Source organism: Sarcophilus harrisii, chromosome 3 (genome assembly GCF_902635505.1).
Source record: "Sarcophilus harrisii chromosome 3, mSarHar1.11, whole genome shotgun sequence".
Classification (NCBI taxonomy): Eukaryota; Metazoa; Chordata; class Mammalia; order Dasyuromorphia; family Dasyuridae; genus Sarcophilus; species Sarcophilus harrisii.
In genome coordinates this window covers 314,760,960-314,781,736 of record NC_045428.1, presented here as the reverse complement: position 1 = coordinate 314,781,736, position 20,777 = coordinate 314,760,960, and the positions used below count along the sequence as shown (strand labels likewise).

General features: G+C 40.3%; 1 long non-coding RNA gene and 3 other non-coding genes across 4 annotated transcripts; 1 reads left to right on the top strand and 3 right to left on the bottom strand.

The window, feature by feature from the left end:
* Positions 1–4,449: 4,449 nt before the first annotated feature.
* On the bottom strand, positions 4,450–5,129 carry LOC116422393. Its single transcript, XR_004233008.1, has 2 exons — positions 5,067–5,129; positions 4,450–4,557 (listed from the first exon to the last, which is right to left on the bottom strand). It is a non-coding gene; the product is annotated as an uncharacterized LOC116422393 (long non-coding RNA).
* LOC111719721 lies at positions 4,692–4,882 on the bottom strand. The gene has a single exon (XR_002769726.2). It is a non-coding gene; the product is annotated as a U2 spliceosomal RNA (small nuclear RNA).
* A 4,730-nt stretch (positions 5,130–9,859) lies between the features above and the next one.
* LOC116423116 lies at positions 9,860–10,023 on the bottom strand. Its single transcript, XR_004233585.1, has one exon. It is a non-coding gene; the product is annotated as a U1 spliceosomal RNA (small nuclear RNA).
* Positions 10,024–20,049: 10,026 nt separating this feature from the next.
* Positions 20,050–20,239, top strand: LOC111720263. Its single transcript, XR_002770021.1, has one exon. It is a non-coding gene; the product is annotated as a U2 spliceosomal RNA (small nuclear RNA).
* Positions 20,240–20,777: the final 538 nt, after the last annotated feature.

Genomic DNA, 20,777 nt, shown 5'->3' with positions numbered 1-20,777 from the left:
CCCCTTCACAGAATGGGGGTGGGGGGCAAGTATGGAAGAGCACAGCCCATGAAAACACTAAGACAGGTGGGCAACTGGAAGCTCACTGGGGTCTCTGTAAACTCCCCTTAATTTGTAAGCTTGAGACTTTTCTTGAAACCATCAGGGTAAGCAAGGTTATCAGTCTTGAGAAATGAGCCTCTTTAGGATGTATAGTTCTTATACAAAGAATGTGTTTACTAAGAATCTATAAGGTTGTTTAATGATTGATCCTTTGCATCAGGATGAGTTTTAAACCTATAAGCTATGTTAAGCAAAACTTGCTATGGGTGTAAGTCTTGGGAAACCTTAAGAAATTGATTTAACTAGCCCTAAGTGGTGATTCATAGCATTTGCTGTAAAAATCTCTTGGGACTGTAACTGATGTTCTTTTGAGTTCTGAATTTCATTGCCTGATCAGTCAGTAATCCGACCATTTGAGAGAAAGGCCATGTTACTCAGAGGGAGAAATGCCAGTTACTTCTTGAACTATCACAGGTGGACTTCTTATCCAGGCAAGAGCTGGCACGACAACCTTAGTCTCTGCTCAAAGTCAGATCCTTCTGACCCGGTTTCCCAGTTCTGTTTCTTTCTTTCCCACCGGATTATTCCTGCATCTGGCCATAAGGTGAAACTTATAATTGGTGATTGACCTGAGCTTTATCCTGTCGTGTGTATGCTCCTAGACTGGAGCCTGAAAACCCAGTTTTGATGGTATTATAATCATAAACCTGCAATTTCATCCTATAGCAAATTTCTGGAATCAGAGCAAATGGTCCCTAGAAGCCACGAGCATACTTGCTGTTTTCAAAATAAAAATATATAGTCATTGCAGCGTAAATAATTAGGTGAATGAATATTTGACCTAATCATCTGTAACTAGATGTTTATGTCTGTATGAAATAAGGTCCTTAAAGGTTTCTAAAATAATCTAAGACCAATTAACATGAGTGTCTGTGAGACCTGATTCTTATTGGATTGTTTATTGAAACTAAAGCCGGAACATCTAGAACATTTGTATGTACTGTGTGTCCTGTGATACAAATATGTTTCTTTTCATGAAAAGTTGCTGGCCAATCTATCTTGGCCTCTCTATATGTTATAGCAGTCTTTCTGGGCTTGTCTCTCTGTCTCAGATTATCCTGCACTCTGTTTGTTCAGTTGATTTTTTTAGATTTTAGTCAGTCACAGTTGTGTTCCACCTTATCCAAAAAAAAAAAAAAAAAAAAAAAAAAAAAAGAAAGAAAAGAAAAAAAGAAAAAGGAAAGAAAATGGAACCCTGTAGATGACTCAGCTCTACGCCCATTCTCAGCAGGATGTTTCAGAGGGGGAGGCCATTGCCCCTGCCCTCCAGAGGACTTTGAGCCCCATAGGTCTGGGGAGAAACTGGAAGGGGTTGGTGAATGGACTCCAAACTATCTAGATGAGTCCCCTGGTGCAAGGAATTTGAAACTTAGGATGGGACACAATTTCACATCTCAGATCTGGGATTCCATGTTTCAGGGCCCTCAGAAATATACTGTGATGATATGTTGAAAATATCCACAGATATATCTAAGAAAAGATACCATATTAAGAAATGACACTGGAATCCAAATCCTGAATGGACCACGAGGATAGGTTGTAAAATGTGACAATTGTGTTTTATCCCAGTGTCTTACTTCTAATTCATTGCCCATAGTTCTTATTATAGAACGCCATCTTAGTGGCCTAATAAGATTAATCACAATGGGTACAGAAACAGTGGGCAGACAGTTTTGGGATCACATCAAAAGAAAATTAGAAAACAATAGAAGTAGGAAAAAGAGGTTTGTTGGATTACTCATTGCTGGAATTCTAGCAGTTGTTGCAACTATTTACACCACTGGCCGTTTTAGCTACAGCTCAACAGAATCTCTTCAGACTGCTCATTTCACAGATCACTTAGCCAAAAACGTATCATGATCACTTAAAGAACAATTTAATATAGATAATGAGTTGAAATAAGAACTAAACTTAATGGAACAACAATTAATATGGTTAGGGGATTGTCTACACAATCTGGAAACCCGATCACAACTAGCATGCAACTATATAGATTTACTCATGAATGTGTCACTCGATCTAAATGGGATAATGACACCAACCAATGTGGCAAGGAACAGAATAAATAGAGCTGTCCATGATTACAATCTTACTTGGAATAGATCTGATTTAGTTGCCTTAACAGGAACATGGACAGAAAGTACTGCCCTCTGGAATCGATCCGGAGAGTGTAGCAAACAAATAGTTGAGTGATTTCAAAAGGTAAATCTTGTCAATTCTATGTTTTTCCATTTTGGTGTCCTCCTTGTACTTATTGGCTTAGCCCCTTTTGCTATCTGGTGTATTTGTCGATCATTGTCATCTATAGGAACTGAGGTTCATATGCTTCAGCTCAGGGGAAAAGAAAGGGGCCAGAGGTACTGAATAAGTCCATGTAGTGTAAGAGTCTTTTGGCTCACCTTCTCCCCTGACAATGAAGGAGAGACATGCTTGAGGTAAATGAAAGATGATCTTGGTGTCTTCACCATGCATGAAACAGCAATGAGGCACCACCAAATATACACTTTAGGAAATTGTTACAATAAGTACATTATTACTGCTACTTCAAGCTATTTATGCCTGGTCCTGATAAGCACCTTGTTATTGCTAGTTACTGTTTAAAGTGAATGTCAGGCTGAAATGTCAAGGAAGGGCCTCCTGGAGTCATGTAACACTGTTAATTCTGGTGTCAATGCAACACTAGCTTAAAGATGGATAAACCCAGGCTCTCAGATATATAAATGGACTATTTCGATAGGATCCCTTCTAGCACCTGTCCTCCTGAGAGGACATCCTCTCAGTTTCCAATTCTTTGCCCTAAAAAGAGAGCTGTTATAAATATTTTTGTACATACGTTATTTTCCTTTAAAAAAAAAATCTTTTTGGGGATTCATGACCGGTAGTGATATTGTTAGGTCAAAGGACACGCATGCTTTTATTGTCTTTTAAGGATAGTTGATATCTTTTACTCATTCATCAGCTGGGGAATGGGTTTTAAAAAAAAGTTTGATTCAGTTACCTATGTAAGTGAGAAATGAGGTCTTCATCAATTTGCTTCAAAATTTTTTTCTCTGCTCTTGTTAATTGTATTTCCCCCTCTTTATTCTACAGCATCTCTCTCTCTCTCTCTCTCTCTCTCTCTCTCTCTCTCTCTCTCTCTCCTTTGACAGAACCACAAAACCCTCCAAAAAAGCGTTTTGGTACTGACCACCCCTGTCCCCAATATGTCTTCTCCTCAATCACCCTCCCCTTTCTCAAATGCACTTCCCTTCCTATTTTCCTTCAGGGTAAGATAGAGTCCATATTGAACGTATATGTTATTTACTGTTTGAATCAAGTCTTGAGCCAATGTTCCCCACAGGCTGAAGTGAACTCTGGCTGGTTGACAATTAATGATAGAAGAATTTTCTTATTATTATTATAATTATTTTATTGCTGAGGCAATTGGGGTTAAGTGACTTGGCCAGGATCACACAGCTAGGAAATGTCAAGTGTCTGAGGCCACATTTGAATTCAGGTCCTCCTGACTCTGGGGCTGGTGCTCTATCCTCTGTGCCACGGAGCTGCCCAATAGAAGAATTTTCTAATGAGAGGTCCGACTATTAGACTATTATCATGGGGCTGATTCCGATCATGCGGATCACAGACAAAAACAGCGACGTGTTAAACAGGAGCACCCTACTCCCCAGGCAATCGATCAATGAGCAAAGAATAAGGGTAGGGTAAGAATTCATCTGCGTGAACTGAGCTGAAAACATCTACTGCACAATCTCAAAGAAAAAACGTGAAGATGGGACAAGCCCAACGAGAATTCCCAGAAAAGTCAGAGAGGGAGAGGGAGAGAGAGAGAGAGAGAGAGAGAGAGAGAGAGAGAGAGAGAGAGAGAGAGAGAGAGAGAGAGAGATTGGTGGAATGAAGGGGCAAGGTCTAAGGGCATGAAAGTGCCCCGTGACTAAAAGTTTGTGAGTTATTTCCCAAATGTATCATCTGAGACGCTGGGTTGCTGGTGGCACATCTTAATCTTGTTTCCTAACAGAAACGTTCTTTTTCCTTCATTTTACAAGAAGGCTTAAAACGTCAAGGGACCGCGTGTGTGAACTGGATTAAATGAGGCCCTTGCACGAGTTGCCCTGACCAACTCTCTTCCAATCACTGAAGTCCAGTGGCAAGCAAAAAGTCAAGAGAAATTGTTACCTTCCGCCCATTCCTCCAAGAGGAAGTTTTCATGTTCTGGGCAATTCCAGTTACGCTTTCCGGGCAGACAATGAGGCACTGCACTTGAGGTAGTGCCACATGAATGGGAAACCCAGGGAGAAATCGTCAACAGGGTTGTTCTCAAGCAGCTTGACTGTTTGTTCTCTGAATCGAGTTAGTTGTTGGATAAGGTCAGAAGTGAAGAAAACCTCTTTACTGACACACAAGAGTTCATCCTGCTGTGTACATACACAAGTCTTCTGGCTTTTCCTTGTATGGGGGCTAATACGGCAAGTAGAATGGAAAGAAGAATAGGAAGGAAAAACGTTTAGTAGCTGGTATAAGATGTTTGTTTGTAACAGCATGACACAGATTAGCAATAAATTACTTTTTCCACACTGAAAAGAATCCCCGGAGGGAAATGCACCGTTCCCAGAAGTACTGCAATACTGGGTCGATGCGTGGAGTGGACGGAGCAAGCTCCTATTCCATTTCCTAGAGTCAAAAATCCATTTAATATATTGTCCTCAGATAGAGGACGTATCAGATATTAAACTGATAAGAACAGATACTACACTTGATCTTAGCCAAAAGGCCGAGAAGCGATAACCACATGCTCGCTCACTCCCCTCACCCTTCCCCACAGCACCCTTTTGCACTCGCGCCCACTGCTACAACGCTCACCCAGCCGCCGCCGCCCTTCTCTACCTCCCTACACCCGACAAAACAGCTGACAGCCCTGCGCCTTTAGCCGACCACACCAGCGCCGAAAAGCGCGCCACGAAACGGACCTTTGCCACGTTGGGCCACTTTCTTGGGCCAAGAAGACACTTTCCTGCGGCCCACAAACCCTTGCCTACGGGCCTGCTCAACATTTGCATAGCTCTCCACCCTCCCGCTCTTTCCCTTTCCCTTTCCCTTCCATTTCCCCTCCCCCTTCCTCCCTTTCTTCTTCAAAGCTCTTCAAAAGCGAAAGCCGGCCGGCAGCAAGAGGCGCCAGGGCCCTCGGCTGCTCCCCTGGATCCAGAACCAGCACTTCACCGACGTTCTGGCGTCCCCGCTCACAGGCTTCTTGCAAGGCCGAACCGCCTTGTCCAAACCTTGACAGGAGGGAGGGGGAGAAGCAGGCACTTTCAGGGTGGAGGAATATTCCCGGGCAGGAAGACGTGAGAGGAACAAACCACTCCGTTTCCCCTTCCAAAAACCCATTTCACTTTGAGTGCTCGCTTAGACGACCTAGCAGATTTTCAACCGACAACCACGGACGATTGGCCCAATCCCTTCAGAACAGACCAGCCAAGTCTTTATCATCACCGATAATCCTTCAGAGCAGTCACTGTCTTTTGCCCCTCGTTTAATCGCCACCGTTTTAGCACATACTTGGTCCATAGCAGGCTGATTCATCTGCTTTTCTCGTCTGATGTGAATTGTGGTTTTTGTAGGATGGCTTTCTGATGACCACATGAGAACTGGATGGGAAATTTGACATTCCAACACAAGACTCAAAAGGAGCCTGTGATGAGTGAGAAATCTTGAAGATGACACATGTAATGCAAAGGACGTTATCATTATCAACAAGGAAGTTGGAAGGAGAGGAAGTGAGACAGAGTGTGAGGCACTTAGGATGAGATGATCTCCAAAGAAAAATGGAAAGGTGGGAAGCAATAGGCATGCTCACTGTCCCTGAACTGGTTCAAGAAGGGAAGAATATACATACACCCGGTATAGAAATTCATCTTCCTGAAATTAAAACCATTTCTAGTCATAAGAAAAAATGCCCTAAATCCCTATTGATTAGACACGTGCAAATTAAGAGGTACCACTACACACCTCCCAGATTGGCCAAGATGACAGGAAAAGAGAATGATCAATATTGGAGGGGATGTGGGAAAACGGGGACACTAAATACATTGTTGGTGGAGTTGCAAACTGATCCAACCTCACGGGAGAGCAATTTGGAACTATGCCCAAAGAGCTATCAAACCGCGCACACTCTTTGATCCAGAAGTGTCGCTCCTGGCTCTGTATCCCAAAGAGATAAATAAAAAACTATTTAAAAAAAAATATATATATATATATCATAAAAAACAAAAATGCAAACCGTTTACGTTCATTTCCCCAGTGTTTTTTCTTTGGCTGTAGCTGCTTCTGTCCATCATTGATCAATTGAAACTGAATTAGGTCTCTTTGTGAAAGAAATCCACTTCCATCAGAGTACATTTTCATACAGTATCGTTCTTGACATATATACTGATCTCTTGGTTCTGCTCATTTCACTTAGCATCAGTTCATGTAAATCTCTCCAAGCCTCTCTGTATTCATCCTACTGATCATTGCTTAGAGAACAATAATATTCCATAACATTCATATACCACAATTTATCCAACCATTCTCCAATTGATGGGCATCCATTCATTTTCCAGTTTCTAGCCACCACAAACAGGGCTGCCACAAACATTTTGGCACATACAGGTCCCTTTCCCTTCTTTAGTATCTCCTTAGGGTATAAGCCCAGTAGTAGCACTGCTGAGTCAAAGGGTATGCACAGTTTGATAACTTTTGGGCATAATTCCAGATTGCTCTCCAGAATGGTTGGATTCCTTCACAACTCCACCAACAATGTATCAGTGTCCCAGTTTTCCCGCATCCGCTCCAACAATCATCGTTATTTTTTCCTGTCATCTTAGCCAATCTGACAGGTGTGTAGTGGTATCTCAGAGTTGTCTTAATTTGCATTTCTCTTATTAATAATGATTTGGAACATTCTTTCATATGAGTTAGGTAATAGTCTCAATTTCATCATCTGAAAATTGTCTGTTCATATCCTTTGACCATTTGTCTATTGGAGAATGGTTTGGTTTCTTATAAATTAGAGTCAGTTCTCTATATATTTTGGAAATGAGGACTTTATCAGAACCTTTAACTGTGAAGATGTTTTCCCAGTTTATTGCTTCCCTTCTAATCTTGTTTGCATTAGTTTTGTTTGTACAGAAACTTTTTAATTTGATGTAATGAAAATTTTCTATTTTGTGATCAATAATGGTCTCTAGTTCGTCTTTGGTCAAAAATTTCTTCCTCCTCCACAAGTCTGAGAGATAAACTATCCTATGTTCTTCCAATTTATTTATAATCTCGTTCTTTATGTCTAAATCATAGACGCATTTTGATCTTATCTTGGTATATGGTGTTAAGTGTGGGTCCATGAGGCTTGGAGAGGCTTACATGAACTGATGCTAAGTGAAATGAGCAGAACCAGGAGATCATTATATACTTCAACAACGATACTGTATACAGATGTATTCTGATGGAAGTGGATTTCTTTGACAAAGAGACCCAATTCAGTTTCAATTGATCAATGATGGACAGAAGCAGCTACACCCAAAGAAAGAACACTGGGAAATGAATGTAAACTGTTTGCATTTTTGTTTTTCTTCCCGGGTTATTTTTACCTTCTGAATCCAATTCTTCCTGGGCAACAAGAGAACTGTTTGGTTCTGTAAACATATATTGTATCTAGGATATACTGCGACATATTCAACATATATAGGACTGCTTGCCATCTAGGAGAAGGGGTGGGGGGAGAGAGGGGAAAAATCGGAACAGAAGTGAGTACAAGGGATAATGTTGTAAAAAATTATCCTGGCATGGGTTCTGTCAATAAAAAATCATTATAATAATAAAATTTTAAAAAAGGATTAAAAAAGAAAAAAAAATAATCTGAGTAAGAAAAAAACCAAACATACATATATCCAAAGGGGGAAAGGACCAACATGTGCAAAAATGCTTGTAACAGAGCTTGTTGGAGTAGCAAGGAACTAAGTTGCAACTGACTAAAGTTATGGTATAGCTATGTTATGGAATATTATTGTTCTTTCAGAAACGATCAGCGGGATGATTTCAGAAAGGCCTGGAGAGACTTACACTAATTGATGCTAAGTGACATGAGCAGAACCAAGCGAACACCATACCCAGCAACACCGAGACAATGTCATGATCCACTCTGGTAGACTTGGCTCTTTTCAAAACTGAGATGATTCAGGCCAAATCCAGTGCACTCGTGATGGAGAGAGACATCTCCATCTACAAAGAAATCTGTAGGGACTGAACGTGGATCACAGCATAGTATTTGTACCTTTATGGGTTTTGTTTGCTTGCTTTTCTTTCTTTCTCACTTTTCCCCCATTTTGATCTGCTTTTTCTGGTGACACATGATAAATGTGGAAACATGTATAGAAATGCACATGTTTACAAAAGAAAGGACAGAAGTAAAGAAGGGAGGGAGGGAGGGAGGAAAGGAGAGAGGGATGGAGGCTGGAAGGGAGAGAGAGAGAGAGAGGGAGGAGAGAGAGAGAGAGAGAGAGAGAGAGAGAGAGAGAGAGAGAGAGAGAGAGCGCAATCATGAGGAAGAGCAACCAAGAGTGAGAAATTCATCTTGCTCATTAGGAGATAAGAGAAAGAGGGTGGTATAGGAGGAAGAGTGGCTTAAGGAAGGTAGTGGTCAGAAGCAAATTAGACTTTTGTGGATGGGACAGGTTGAAAGAAAAAGAAGAATTAGAAGAGAATAGGATGGGGGAAGCATAGAGTTAGCACTCAAGTGTGAATGTGAGTAAGATGAACTCGTTGGTAAAATAGAACTATAAGAGAATAGATTAAAGACCAGAATAACGTGTGCTTCATCTAATACAACTTGCTGAATCATTCTCCAGTCACTGACTGGGAGTCTGCTCAATTTCCAACATCTCGCCAGCACAAGAAAGGACAAACAATAAATATTTTTGTACCTCTTTTTCACCTTTTGTCTTTTTTTTTTTTTTTTAATCTCTTTGGGATGCAGATCTAGAAGTGGTATTGCTGGGTCAAAGGGTCTGCACAGTTTGGTTGCCCTTTGGGCATAATTCTCCAGAATGTCCATATTCTTTGGTCACCTGCCTTCACTCTTGTCCCGTCCCTATAAAGTTTATAGTGTAACGTATATAGTCCCTATAAAGTTTACAGTGGTTCTCAAAGTGTGGTGCACTGAATTCTGTCGAGTCTCTGAAATCCTTTCAGAGGGTCTACAAATTCAAAATTAGTTTTTTTTATATATTTATCATAAATAGAAATATTTACATACACAATACATAATAGATATGTAACCCATATAAACAAAAACTGTCGGACATATTCTCAATAGTTGTTAATACCGTAAAGATACCGAGAAAAAGAATTTGAGAACCACTGAACCCTTCCAGCCCACTCTCTGTAACCCCCCAAGATCTGGATAAAAATGGCCACTGCAACAGCCACTTTTCTGGTCCGATTCAGCAGTAGGCTAGATGCCAGAGAAGGGGAGATAAGAACTTACTTCCCAAGTTCTGAAAGAAAAGAGACAATTCTTTCCCGGATAGAGCAAAGGAAGATAAAGAACAATCAAGATACAGCAGGGTATGAGAACTAAGAGAGGTCCAAAACGCCATCATTGGAGCGGGCCAGTGTCGCTTCGCGGGCTGTCGAAGGGCCAAGTTTAGTGGTCTTGGTGGCAAGAAAAAAGGATGTCATCAGAAAACCTGAGAAATTTTCTTTTTTTTTCTTTGAACGTCAAAACCAGGGGAGAGCGCGAACGCAGTCCCCCACTACCACAAATTATGCAGTCGAGTTTCCCGCATTTGGGGAAATCGCAGGGGTCAGCCCATGCGGAGTGCAATGGATAAGCCTCGCCCTGGAGAAACCACCTTCGTGATCATGGAATCATCCCTGCCAGGTAAGTATGCCCACTCACACCACGCTCCAGCACTCCCTCCACACGCACACGCTCTAAACACAGGATCACCTGAGCGACTCTCCCACACATCAATCACACAGGCCCCTCACACAAAAGCCACTCGCACATGCAAGCGCTCCGACCTCCACCACCTCGCCTTCGCCCTTCACAACCTCGAAAATCCACCTTTCCCACGCGCGCTAGCTGACCTCTTTAGGGAAAACACCTACGCGAGCCTCCTCATCTGCATAATGGTCTGGTCCTTATTTGCGTCACTCATCCAATCTGCCCTACAGGAGACTGCAGTCTCTTACTGATAGCCGAATTTAGAAAAGTAAAAGATTAGAAACTGAGGCCAAGCTAAATCCATATCGGTGCCTTGCTTTGTTCTTGTTCTGTCTTGGACCTCTCACCTCCAAAGGAATTGGCTCCCTTCTTGGATTCACCCATCTCCCCTAAGTCCATTCCAGGCCTTTCCAACCTCCCTAACCCCAGAACCATTCACTCCATGATGAACAACGTGAAAGCGTGTGTAGTTAACTACAAGGTTTCAGAGCTCCTTCAGAGCAGTTGCCTTGATAGGTTGGAGACACTTAATCAAACCATGCTTCCTGCTTCCTAGCAATGGATTGGACTTTGAGCCTTAGAGACCTGAGGCCACTAGGAGCTTTCCTGATTGGTTAAAGATCAAAGAACAATACTATGAGAATTTGGCCCCGTAGAGTTCAGTCTATTTTTCTAAAGAGCCAACGAAGGCCTAGAGATGTTAGGACTCGGGCCCAAAGTCCCACAGGGCATTCTACCCAAGACCCTCCTCTGATTCCAAACTCAACAGTCTTGCCTCTCTTCCTTGCAAGAGCTAACTTTCAGGGAAGCTGATGGTTCTTAAATTGCTGTCTGTTCAGAAACCAATCTTTTTTTTGGGAGGTGGGGGGGGGGTGGGGAGGGGGTAGGCACACTCTCCCATAAAGCCCTTATCTTTAGTAGGTCTTTCTTTCCTGACTTTACAAGCTAACCTCCATTGCAGTCCAGCAAGGAAACCTTCCAAAGAGAAGGCCTTGCTTTCCCCAGATCTTTTTCTGATGAAGCCCTGTCAACCTGTCACAAATCCACAACTTGTGTATGGTGTTTAGTTTTGGTCACCTATACCATACAGCCCTACCCTTGTCTAAAGCACAAAAGAACAAGTTTGGGATTGTGAAATCTGTCCCAACAGAATCCACTCAATCACATTGTTTCCCCTTCTCCGATAGGAAGCAACAGCTTGTAGTAGTTGCTATCTTCATTTAATTTAATATCATATATAACTGGCCATAAACTTCTCAGATTCCCTTCTTCAAGGAAGATTTTATACTACTCTGGATGACCTCATCTCCCCCTTAACCTGTGCCTATAGTTATCTCTTCTACATCTTGGCGTCAAGGGCCAAAAGCTCCCGAGATCTGGTAAATCTGAGTAACAGTTTTGGGCCCTTACTTTGGAGCAGAGGAGAAATCTAAATTATTGTAATATTAAATATTGTAAAATAAATAAAATATGTTCATGTTATATAATAGTACACATATACTTTATGCATGTCTGAGTTTCTAAACTTTTTTGGTATCATCATGTGGTGACTTTCTCCTGTCATCTTCAGCTTCTGCAAAACCTCCCCAAAAAATCTCATTTAATTTCTTAGGCTGATCGCCTCTGTATATCAAAACCAGGATGGGGAATGTTTTGATGTGGAAAGGATAACTGTGTTTTATTTTCTTTTTCCATGACTGTTTTCTCTTTTAGATAATATTTTAATTAAAATTTTGATATTTTTATAGGTTTTTAAAACAGCTTTTACACTCTAATTTTAAAGGAAATATATTAACTTTTCTGGTCCAAAAAGGAAAGTGGGTGCTTTGATGTATTTTAACCAATATCAATTTGATTGTCCTTTTCCATGCTACCATGATACCAATCTACTTATGACAACAGCTGGATTGGAGTTTTTCTCAAAATATTTTATCATTTTTTTGGAAATATATACATGCATATATATTTCATTTCAGACTAAGAAACGTAAAGATTAGAAAGGCCTAGTGAATGTGTGTGTGTGTGTGTGTGTGTGTGTGTGTGAGAGAGAGAGAGAGAGAGAGACAGACAGACAGACAGCCAGAGAGTATTAATATAGGAGAAGAGGTTAGTAAACAAAGGCGGCTGCCTTTTTTTGTGAGGGTTGGAATAGGGAAAGGGAAGAGATTTTAGGGGAAGATTTTACACAAGTAAGATTGAATAAGGATGCATAATCACATTTTAAAATTAATTTTTAACTTTAATAATTTAGAAAATATATTATTGACTAAGATGTCAGGAAAAGACAGCAATAAATGTTGGAGGGAGTGTGGGAAAACTGGTATGCCAATACATTGTTGGTGGAGCTGTGAAATGATCCAACGATTCTGGAGAGCAATCTGGAACTATGCCCAAAGGTCTATAAAACTGTGCATACCCTTTGACCCAGCAGTGCCATTAGGGATCTGTATCCCAAGGGAATCTTAACGAAGAGAGAAAGACCCATATATGCAAAATGTTAGTAGCAGCTCTCTCTGTGGTAGCAAAGAATTGGAAAAGGAGTGGGTGTCCATCAAGTAGGGAAAAGCTGTGGTACAGAAAGGTAATGGAATATTAATGTTCTATAAAAAAATAATAAACAAGCTGATTATAGAAAGGCCTGGAATAATTTATATGAACTGAAGCTGAATGAAACCATCAGAACCGGGAATACATTGTACACAATAACAGCAGGAATGTGCAATGATCAACTATGAAAGACTTGGTTCTTCTCAGAGGTTCAGTGATCAGAAGCAATCCCAATAGACTTTGCACAGAAAATGCCATCTGCAACCAGAAAAAGAACTAAGGAGACTAAATGTAAAATCAATACATGCTGTATTCACTGCTTTTTTTTTTCTTTCTGATTTTATTCATTCATTCATTTGTTTGTTTATTTATTTAATCTTTCCTATGGTTTTTCTCTTTTGGTCTGATTTTTCTCTCCCAACATGATTCATAAAGGAATGTGTAGTGAGAATAAATAAATTTGCTAGGAAAAAAAAAAGATCTCTTTGATGAAGTTGATTGATTTTTCTGGTCTTTTTAATCTTTAAAAGCTTTGTTTCATGATTGGGATTCTGGAGAAGTGGGATCCTCTGAGACTTTGTGTTAATGGGAATCTGAGTCTCTGCTCTGCCTTGCTTTTTACAAAGAGAAAAAAAGCATTTTTGTAGACATTGGGATAGGAACTGAAACTTTGTTCAGATACTGTGAGTCAGTATGTCAACAGACATTTATTAAATGCCTGCTATGGGCCTTGTACTGAAAGCACTGGGAATACAAAGAAAGGCTCAGTTCCCACAATCAAGCAGCTCAGTCCAATGGGGATAGAAAGGAAGGTTAGACTTGGAGTCAAGAATGCCTAGGGGGCTGAGGGGTGGAGAGAAACAGAATGACACTATCACCACTACATTGGAAATTATCAACAGAGGAGAAACTGAGAGAAAACAGATTTCTACTTAAAAGTTTAAATTATCTTGGAGGAAAAACAGGTCACATCTCGAACCTAACCCATAAAAGGAAGGGGAAAAAATAGCATAGATCTGTTAGGTCTCATTCCTGCCTTCAAGATGAATTGTCCTTTATGTGCTTACCATAGTTGACAGTTTCATCTTCTGTTCCCAGTCACCTTGTCAGCTCATATTTCTTTCTAGGGAGAAGGAAAGGTTGCCATACCATTGATCCCTCCTTAACCCAGATTTGTACTTCCTTTTGGGAGGTTCAGGAACAAAAACCTGTAAGGGGTTCTGTACTTCAGGCCTAGGTACCTGTACCTTCTATGAAGAAGGGAAAGTCTCTTCCTCCCACCCAGGTATCCTTCAGGATAAGTCACCCTGTTTGGAGTGGGCACGCTGACCTCCAAAGATGAACTGAGTTTGTCTGAATGGGTACCTCCTCTTCTACTTCCCAGAACCTAGGAAACTCTGACCTCTACCTAAGTTGTTTGCCTGTAGTTCCAATACTCTTGATTCTTCCTGATCTTGATATGTTTATTTGGCTATTGGTTTCTATTTAGTTCTCTTTCACTGATCTTTACTGACATGTAGTCAAAAAAGGGGGTAGTAACTTAAGTGGCAAGAAGCCTTTTGGTCTATCTTAGGATAGTCTCTTCATTTTCCAGTTGAAGAACCTGAAGGCCAGGTAAGTTAAATGCTATCCCCAAGGTCACAGAGGTATTTAGGGGCACAGGTAAGACCTGGGTAAACCCAGGTCCTCTAACTTGTCTATGGAACCTTCCACTCTCTCAGGTATGACACACTTGCAGACACAGTTACAGTGTTACATCATGGAGAGAGAATTAGTAAGGCAGCTTGAGTGAGCCATGCTATATTATTTTTATTTAAATAATTTTAATTTAAACATTTAAGCTGACATTCATGTTGCTGTTGTTTTACATGCTGATTCTAAGTGCATGGTAGAAATAAAAAGAAAAACATGATTTTGAAACACACAAATATATGTTTGCATATAAATAATGACACATATGTGCATACTATGCTGTCACTTCTCTTTTACATAATGACAAGGAATTTTCAGGTTGCTAAAATAAAAAGAAATTCTTTTCTCTAAAATTGATTCAGTGAACTGTGTCGCTTCTCATTATGTATACAGCCATATGTATAGTGTGTCTGTATGGATGTATCTATTCATCCATCTATCTGTGTCTCCACTCTTAACTAATGGAGTTCCACATTAACATTGTGTCACTGGTCAGATCCCATTCTTCCAAAACCTCACCTCTAAGTGTGTTACAATACATTTCGTACTGTTCTTAAGTCAGAAGATAGCAAACTGTTTGAAATTTCTGGATTTTGACAACTGTGGCTAATTGAAAAGTAGTTTCTCTGTCCTGGAAGGTGATGGCAATGGTTGTGAGAGTGGCGGTATAGTTCTTATTATCCCAAGATGACAGTCTGGTAGTAGTATCTGTCCAAATCCTGAAACTATCAAATTTGTGGCTTACAAATTAACTATTATTTATAGAAGAATTCAAGCTACTCACATCAAACTCTTCTCTGCTCTTTCTGAGCCAAAAAGGAAGATCATGGAACCAAGAGGAAAGAACACCTCTCCATTCAGATGCAAATTTCAGACACTGCCTCAGCAGGCAGCTCAGTAGGCAGCTGCCAGAAGTCAGAACCATACATTTGATGCTGCTTTTTTCAAACTATCCCTGCCGAGAGCCATTTAGAAGGTAGATGCCATAGTCTTCTGGCTGTAAGGTCGGGAGTCATTCTTGTCCTTCCCATGTGGCTAAGGGAACCCTGGAAATGCTGATGAGCCAGACCAATTGAACGAAATCAGTAGCCTCAGCCATGAATCACCTGTCCAATGCCTGGCTCTACAACCAGAAGCAGAAGATTGATTTCTTCTTCCTTCCACCAGTTCATAAGTAAGGTAGTGATGCAATATTTTATTCACCTAATATTTAAGTGAATAGATTTACAGGTAGCTTGGATCTTACACACCTTACATTTTACAGAGATAAAACATGAAATACCTGGTGATATTAAAAATGCAATGTAAAAATTTAAAGAAATAAACCTTAGGGATGTAAAACTCGGTTGTAAATAGACCACAAAGGAGAGACTTAAAAGCTCCTCACTATGTTCTCCAGAGCTCAGGCTGAGTATTCCCAAATTCCCGTTCTATGTCCATGCTCCTGCCAGGTTTGTCTGACGGCCAATAGATGGCGATCTATTGGGTCAGTTTTGGCGAATGACTTCAGTAAAGGCCAGGTTATGGTCTGCAGATGAAGTCTTGTGTGCATTTTGAGAGCCTGAGGGGCGAAAGTGAGTAAGCGGGGGTTGGAGCGCTTGCGTGTACGCGAGGCTTTTGTGTGTGGAGCTTGTGATTGATCTGTGGGAGAGCGTCACTCAGTGATTATGTGTTTAGAGTGTGCGTGTGTGTGTGTGTGTGTGTGTGTGTGTGAAGGGAGCGCTGGAGTGTGGTGTGACTGAGCATACTTACCTGTCAGGGGCGATTCCATGATCACGAAGATGGTTTTCCCAGGACGGATCTTTACCACATTTTAGCACTTTTTTTTCCGGCAAGAAGATACTCTCCTGTGTGAAGCTATTGATTAGACTGGAAAATGACATTAAGTTATGCAACCCTGGATGAGGATTTTTTTTCCCTTTTGGCGTCTAAATTGCCTCCTCCACAAACACACATGCACTTTATTTTAAAACTACATAAATAGCAATAATTTTTCGGAAATGAGGCTTATTTTCTCATAATTTACGTTTGCAATAAGTTATGCAATATGCTGAGTAGCTGCCACTCTGAGCCTTTAATGAGAAAGTGAAAATGTTTTTCCACTCAGACTGTTGACCATTTTCAAGTGCCTTCTCTCTCTCTCTCTCTCTCTCTCTCTCTCTCTCTCTCTTTCTCTCTCAACTCTTCCTTAGGATTATGTCTGGTTTGCGTAGAAAAATACATAATTGTCTTCATTTCCAAATAACTTCCTGGGAAGGATTTATGCCATATATGATGAAAATGAGGTACAACAAAATGTACACCAGGCTGAAAGTATTACAAATTATTTATTCCATGTAGCATGTAGCATTGAATCTTTTTTTTTTTTTTTTTTTTTTTGGCAACTGGGTTTAAGTGACTTGCTCAGGATCACACAGCTAGGATGTGTTAAGTGTCTGAGACCAAATTTGAACTCAGGTCCTTCCGACTTCAGGGATGTTGCCACCTAGCTGCCCATATATTCACGAATCTCATGATGAAATTCATTCCTTTTTTTTTTTTTTACAAGATGGAATTTTAATTTAATTTAATAAGAATTTAATTCTTGTATGTTTTAAAAACACAATTTAAATTAGCTTCAAAACAAAATAAAAACAAAACAACCTTTCCTGTCAACCAGAAACCCATGCTGCCTCTTTTTCTCAACTTTTACATAATTCTCCTCTCTTCCATACTTACTTTTTCTCAAATTCAAATGCCTCCAAAAGCCCTGGTCACTTTGATGTGGAACGGGCAATTCATGGACGCCCTGGTTTCCTTGAGTGTTCCCTTGTCTCGTCAGAGTTCCGAGCAATAGAAAGGGCTGAAAACACTGGCATTTTCAGCATGACTGAATATTTTTGGGCAGGTAAAATGAAGTGGGAACAAACCGTTCCAACTTCGCTTTCCAAAAAAATCTGTTTCACGTCTGGTCTTCGGCTAGCTGACTTAACAGCTACTCAACAGATAGACATTTATTGGCAGAATGCCCTCAGAAACTATTAAGAACTTCTTGGTGAAGTCTTACTCAAAATCAATAATCGAGTCACATGGGAAATCCACCAATTTAAGAATATCATCAGTCTACTATCACAACTAATCGGGTGTTGAACCACAAATTTCAAAAAGTCAGCAGGTAAGTATCTGAGGCATGATTTGGGCTCAGAAAGATCTTTCTGACTTCCGGCCAAGAATATGACTCCACATATTTCTTTTTGACCATCAAACTTTACTCACATAGGTGATATGTTTTATGTACCTTCATTCCACCCGATTACATCCATAACAATCAATTTATAAATAACATCTCATTATCTTGAATATCATTTGAAACTTAATCGAAGCTAAAAATGGGTTTATGGTTTAGACATAAAGGGTGATGCCATTAGCAAATGAGGAGAATAAGGGATAATTTACCTATCAGATATTTGGAGAAGAAGGAATTTATGGCCAAAGAAGTAGAGAACATTATAAAATGCAAATTGGATCACTTTGATTACATCAAATTTAAAAAGTTGTTTTTTTTTTTTTCCATGAACAAAACCAATGCAGCCAAGATTAGGAAGAAAACAGAAAACTGAGAAACCATTTTTCCAGCCAGTGTTTCTGATAAAAGGCCTCATTTCTAAAATGTATAGAGAAGGGAGTAAATTTATAAGAATACAACCACGGTCAATGGATATGAAGAGACCATTTTCAGATGAAGAAATTAAAACCATCTATAGTCATATGGGGGAAAGTGCTCTAAATCACTATTGATTAGAGAAATAAAAATTAAAACAACTTTGAAGTCACACCTCACACCTATCAGAATGGCTAAGATGGCAGGAAAAGATAATGTAAATGTTGAAGGCAATGTGGGAAAACGGGGACACTAATGCATTGTTGGTTGTGAACTGACCTAGCCATTCTGGAGAGTGTGGGGAAATTATGATTATGCTTTTCACAATTACCAAGATGATATGTGTAATGAATAAACTAATAATTTAGTTTTCTCAGAGCTGCCTTTTCTGGTTTGGGAGTCAGATACCTTCAAGGCAGCTTGAAATGATCAATCAATTCTTGACAATGCTCTTCTGTGTATGTTGAGTTAAGCAAATCAAAGCGTGCAAAACCTATTCCAGTCACAAGACTGATCCTGTTCCCCACCAAGTTTGAAATGATCATGTAAGAACTGGAGAGTCCAACAGGACTCCCATATTGTGTTGCACTCTTGGGCTTGTCATGGGAAACCTGAAAATGACTGTGTGGATACCTTCTCCCTCTCTTCCCACTAATGATTTGTATATAAAATCTCCATCTTTCCTGCAACAGGAGAGGAAGTCTTCTGGCCAGGACAACTTCCAGTTTGCAAACTATATTCCTCACTCTGAAAGTGATTAATTAAACCACTGCTTGATCTCTAAAATCTGTTTCAAGGCCTGAGACTTTCATGTGGCTCCAACTATTCACAGTTTCTAGAGACCATGCCCATTAACAAGAGCAATTTGGAACTATGCCCAAGAGTAACCAAATTGTTCATACCCTTTGATCCAGCAATACCATTACTGGGTCTGTATGCTAAAGAGTTCATAAAAAAGGAAAAGGGATCTATATATATATATATATATATATATAAAAATTATAGAAGTTCTCATGGTGGCAAAGAATTGGAAATCGAGGGGGGCGCCCATCGATTGGGGTATGACTGAACAAGTTGTGGACATATGAGAAAATGATTGTACTCTAGGAAATGACAAGCAGGCACATTTCAGAAAAACCTAGACTTACATGAACTGCTGCTGAGTGAAGTAAACAAAAAAACATCCTACCCAGTCATGTTGTTCTATAAGCAACCATGATAGACTTACCTCTTCTCAGTTATGCAGTGGTCACAGACAGTTTCAAAGGATTCATGATAGAAAAAGGACATGGCAGAGAAAGAACTGATGGACTTTGAAGGGAGATAGAAGCAAACCATTTTCATTTTATTTATTGTTTCATAGTGCTTTTCCCTTTTGTTCTGTTTCTCCTAATATGAACATATGTTTTGTGTGATTGCTTATGTATAACCTATCTCAAATTGTTTATCATCTTTGGGAGAAGGGAGAAAAAGTGGGAAAAGTGTGGAACTCAAAATCTTATTAAACAAATGAAGGTTAAAAAATTTGTCTTTATATGTAATTGGGGAAAAAAAGAAATAAAATTGGTGACAGCTCCTTCATAAGCAGGTTTCTGAATTGGTTTTTATATTCACCAGTTGACTGTGATATCAGATGTCAAGGAGAGCAAAAAAGTGGGTAGCTCTAGTGAAGTCGGTTATGAGGTTGGATCAGATGAGTTTGCACCTCTCATTGTCTTCTCCTGTGTTGCCAATGACCAAAGTAACAGCTTGTAGCAGGGTATTGCGTCAGCTGCTGAAACTCAGGATGCACAGCATATGATAAATGGTCTGTCAAAGTTAGATGACCACTGCTGGACAGGAGGATTCTGCCCCTTCACGAAAAAAATCTTTCTCTGTGGAAGTAGACACTTGAGGCAATGAGTGACGTTCTCCTTTTTTTTTTTTTTTTTTTTTTTTAAAGGCAATTGGGGTTAAGTGCCCAGGGTCACACAGCTGAGAAGGGTGAAACATCTGAAGCTGAATTTGAACTCCTCCTGACTACAAGGCCAGTGCACTATCTATTTTGCCATCTAGCTGCCCCAGAGTGTGACATTGTCAAAGCGTGGTTATCGCTTCTCGGCCTTTTGGCGAAGATCAAGTGTAGTATCTGTTCTTATCAGTTCAATAACTGATATGTCCTCTATCTGAGGACGATATATTAAATGGATTTTTGACCTTGGGAGATGGACTAGGAGTTTGCTGCATCTACTGCATGCATCGATCAGTATTGCAGTACGGCTGGGAACGGTGCATTTCCCTCCAGGGGAGTAGCTTCATGTGCAGAAAGGAAGTCCAAAGGTTAAGCTGGTTTTGCAAGTGGAAGAGCTATTTCCCGAGTGGAAGTCCAGGGGGAGTTTTCCAAGCAGCTGGTATGTCATGTCCACAAAACATCTTTACTTAGTCGGGAGCAGTCACAAACACTCTAAGTTAGAGCAATGAGTGAAAGAAACCTTAACTTTTCTCCAAAGGGAAAAAACCAAAAGACAAGCTGACTCTTCCCCACCCCTTCCCCCACAACCATGCACAACAACCGTAGCTTCCTAAGAAACTAACCCACGGACTAGAAATCCGTCACTACTACGTGCACATTAAAAATTCTGATCAGCACAGGGACCAAACCAGATTCCTGGGGACTGCTCATAACGTATGCTTCCTGTCGTCTGATGGAGGGGTGATATATTCAGGTTGGAGAATTCGAGGCCTTTTCTTTTTTGTTAAGGTCAGCATTATCCAGGCTGCTGTTTTTGCCTGTCTACTGGTACGAGTTCAGACGATTTTTATTTTATGGTAGTGGCG